Source organism: Balaenoptera borealis (genome assembly GCF_965194805.1).
Source record: "Balaenoptera borealis genome assembly, chromosome: 18".
Lineage (NCBI taxonomy): Eukaryota > Metazoa > Chordata > Mammalia > Artiodactyla > Balaenopteridae > Balaenoptera > Balaenoptera borealis.
Window position 1 is genome coordinate 6,923,581 of NC_138877.1, and position 4,810 is coordinate 6,928,390.

Consider the following 4,810-nt stretch of genomic DNA (forward strand, 5'->3'; position numbering starts at 1 on the left):
TTAATTGGGTTGTTTGTTTTTTTTGGATATTGAGTTGTATGTATGAGCTGTATATATATTTTGGATATTAACCTTTTATTAGTCATATCATTTGCAAGTATTTTCTCTATAGCATTTCTTAATTATGGGGCATACAACTAGGTATAAGCCCTTATGCTTACAGTTATACAAATTTAGAAATTAAATTAACAAACTACATTTACAAATGTATAAATTAAATGCAAACAAACTACAATGTCAACAATATTGAAATAGCCTTATTTTAATGTGAGAGATTATATCGTTTGCCGAAACAAAATCACCCTTCAGGACACGAATATGGTACCAATGATGGCTTTTGTCTTGGGGAGGTGTAGACCACTGCATAATTTGTGGTAACTCAAACCAAATACATTTCTTTTTCTGAACCACAGACAAACCTTCATTTATGAGGCATACTATGATGTCACTTCCCTTCACTAAAATTAACATCATTTGTTGCCTGTTCAGTCCAACTCTGTTCTTTACTTATTCGTCCCAAACAATTAAAGTAGAACTAGTCCCATAACACATAAACAAAAGTAAGATTGAAAATATCTCTGGTGGTCCTCAGATAAAAAGTGGTCATTGCATTTGTCAAAACCCCTAGTGGTAAGGGAGGGATGGATTAGGAGTTTGGGATTAGCAGATGCAAACTATTATATGTAGAATGGATAAACAACAAGGTCTTACTGTATAGCACAGGGAACTATATTCAATATCCTATGATAAGCCATAATGGAAAAGAATATGAAAAAGAATGTATATATATAACTGAATCACTTTACTGTACAGCGGAAGTTAACACAACATTGTAAATCAACTATACTTCAATAAAATAAATTTAAAAAGTAAAATCCCTAGAATGTACAACACAAAAAATGAACCCTAGCAGTAAAGTATGGACTTTAATTAATAATAATGTATTGATACTGGCTCATCAACTGTAACAAACATGCTACACTAATGTAAGATATTAATCATAGGGAAATTGGAGGTGGAGGGGTTAGGGGGTATGAGGTATGTCTAAACTTTTCACTCAATTTCTCTGTAAACCTAAAGCAGCTCATAAACAGAAAGTTTACTAATGAGAAAAAAGTGGTCATGGTGGCATGTTTACATATTAATTCTCTTTCAATTGTTGTCCAAATAAAACAACAAAAATTTGCAGATCTTGTTTAGAACAGTTAGACCTCCAAAAATATGTCTGTGCGTTCTAGGTTCCTCACCATGGTTCAAGAAGTGCTGAAATCGGGGGTTCAGGAATGGAATGGGGTATTCTGAAAAGTTGCTAGAGCTCTTTCTTCAAAGTGTTCAAGAAAATGCCTAGAAGGTCACCTTTCAAAGACGTTCTTCTGGGGATATTTGCTTTGGGAGAGAGGTCAGAACACATGATCTCTAATTCCAAGATTATATAATTCCAGTTTTTATGAAGATTTAACCCTGAATTAATTTACTTTTAGCTCTGCTTTTCACAGACTGCAGTGACCCAATGCCAGAGCAATAATATGCTTGAACCTGCAGCTTTCTAAGTCTTTCTCTTAATTCCCACAACCCAGTCCAAATAGCAACAATTTCATTTAGGCCATCCAGTTGTCAATTTTTGGTCCTGGGAAAGAAAAACTAATAAACCCCACTTCATTCCAGCAAACGCAGATCACATTCCTTTCCGATGGCCTACCGCATTCCACTCCGAGCTAAGTACCATAGTTCTAGCTCTGCTTGACAACTTCGGGCAATTCATTTCCTAACTGTTCTCTTTGAGAAACCCTAGAAAACCTTTTTATTTCATGATTCCCTATGGAAAATATTTCCTTCCATGAATCTGAGGCTAGGATAGATCTGTAAAGGACTTCTGTAATTCTAAACTTTAAAAAAAATCCACTTTTTATACTTTATTGAATTCACATGTGTACATCTTTGTTTAGTTTTAGCAAATGGCATTGACATATTAGAAGTTGTAACATCATGGGCACTGAGTAAGTAAAAACCCTTCTGCAAAGTGTTCATTGGGTCTGAATATTTAATTTCACTTGGGGTAGAGTAGTTTTCCATTTGAAAGTAAGGAAGCTGGATCCTAGTCATAAAAGTGGGTGTCTAAGGGAGGAGTAGACACCCAGGTTTTCTGGTTCCCATCTGTCTCTCTCTCCCCTGCCCCATGACATCAGACTTCTCACACTTCTGATTTGGGACTGCCAGAGAGGATGGCTGGCTGAGAGGCATGGCTTTTCATCGCCACCTACCGTCTACTCCAAGAACTGCATTAATATTTCAGACATCCCAGTCCCAAATCCATGAGTGGAGACAACTCTCCCAACCGCAGAAAGAAGAAATGTATTGGAATAGAAAGAAAGAATAAAATGGAAGAGCAAGTGAACAAAGATTCTGGGGAATAAGGCTGAAAAATGAGGCACCAAGGAAAACCTGCCTCTATCTCTACTTTGATATTTCCAAAAGGGAACCCTTATTTATCAAAGGTTACAATCAAACTCGAATAGGTTGGAATAAGGTGATGTTTCCAGTGCAATAAGATCTAGTAATTATTCTCAAATTGAATTAAAAGCAGTTATTTGATAACATACTTATTGAGTGATGTAAACACCCGTTTTTATAATTGCTATCCCTGTGTGTTCCTTGTCCGAAAGCTATTACAAGGTTAGCATCAAGATATTTTTGAACACAGTAACAATCTAAAAAAAGACAAAACATGCATCCCTGATGTGTTGAGATTCTTCTTTTTTCACTTCAGTGGTAATTTTTTTTTCATACTTTCACCAGTTTCAGGAAAGGGTGGGTTAGAGTCAGGGGCTTCCTGAAACTTTTTAGAACAAGAATTCTAATTCAGTGTGTTTAGAGGGGCCCCCTGAGAATCGTGTTTTGGAACATACCAACCCCATGTGGTATTATCTTTGCCAATTTTGCAGTTTCGTGTGAGATTTATTTTTAATCTTTAACAAAGCATGCCCGTGTTTATCTTAAGTTATGAAAAAGTGTAATCGTTTAAAACAAAACTTTTAAAAATAATTAAATATACAATGAATGCTGAAACATAAAAGTCAGACAGAATGTTACCTTAACAAGAAAGAGCTTCCTAAAGATCAAAGGATTGTTGTTTGTTCTATTTGCTAAAGACAAGTAACAAGTACTTTCACTTTAAGGGATTCGGTGGCTATTTGAAAGAGGCTAGGAGAAGTCTCCATTGCCCGACCCCAACAAGATAAACGCTTCCCACCCCTCACATTCACAGAGCTGGAAAATTTACTTATTGACGCTGAAAATATGTACTTCGTGTTTAGAATGGAATGCTGAGATTTGATTGAAGGCAGTACATGAATCAAGCCAATGGCATTTCGGGGGCACGTCTTTCAATCTTATTTAAAATTATGGGGGAGAGACAATACTTTGGACTTTCCTTTATTTTGTGTATGGGCAATATGTAATCAGTGCAGCACTGAGTAGGAATTAATTGAATGGGCTTATGTACCCATCATGGAATGCAGCTGCTTCCAAGTTCAATGCACCTCTCATGTTGTGCTGATTTGATGCTACCTTTAATAAAGAAGGGAAGAAATGGGCTTTTAGAGCATGAAACCTACAGATCTGGGTTTTCTTTAAGTCAGTAATACTAGTTAAGTCACTTATGGACTGACATGTCAGAATAGGATAAGATGGAAATACACTCTCAGTTCAATTGGTGGTGGCCGGTAAGAGATGAGTTTGTATAATGGTGGTCCCTACTTTTATGAGGCCATTGTAATCAGCCGAAGCAACTTTAGATGGTGCAAATATCAGGCTGTTTCCAATCTGCAGCTATCAGGTGAGCCCTACCAAATGCTGCAAAAATACTACTCAAAGAGAAACGACAGTTCTTTTCATTTATCTCCTATGTGTCCTCTCCAAAGAGCTTCAAAATATGCTTGCTATTTTTTATGAAAGCTTTCAACTAATATTTATTTTGCATGTGGCTAGATTGTGATTTCTGTTTTTTTATGGCATTGTGGCTGGATTTTCTACCCAGGAAGTATAGCAAAATGCTAAGAGCTTGAGCTCTAGAGCCTGACAAACTGATTCTGTCACTGGCTTACGAGATATGGGCAATGAAGTTTTCTAAGCCATAATTTGCTCATTTGCAAAATGGCAAATGTTAATAGGAATTAACTTGAAAGGTTTGAACATAGGTCGGGGGCTCAGCACAGGGCCTGGCATTCTGTGGTAACTGTTGTTATAATACTGTTGTTATAATCACTTGTAAGTGATTTAGGGTCATGTCCAAGACCCTAAATCACTTACAAGAAGCCTAAAAGATGTGAGGCAGTAGTTGAGGGAAATCCCACACCACCTCTCTTTTCACCTCGGTTCCTCTCTGCTCTAGTCTCACTGAACGATCTGGAAGTTCTTAGTAGAGTGATCCTCAGGGGGCAGTCCACAGCCTCATGCTGCGAGGGGTGAAAGAAGGAAGAAGGTCCTGCAGCAAAGAGAGTGACCCCGACAAATGCAGATATGACAGAACATTCATACTGAAGAGGGTTTTGCTGGTCCAATCATTCTTCAGAACCCTACCTGGGACTGAACTTAACTGCAGTGTGTGATAAATATCCCATGACGTTGGGAAATCTTACAGAAAACAAACAAAAAAACCCTCTCGTGGTTGGGAGCGCAGTAATGCAAATACTCCAAACACCAGATACTCCCCAAATCATGGTTTAGGAATGCAATGAATCAGCAAATTACTTTGTTTTGCTTAGTTTACTTTAATGGGCAGCATTATGGCAGAATGATGAAGTCAGGAAGC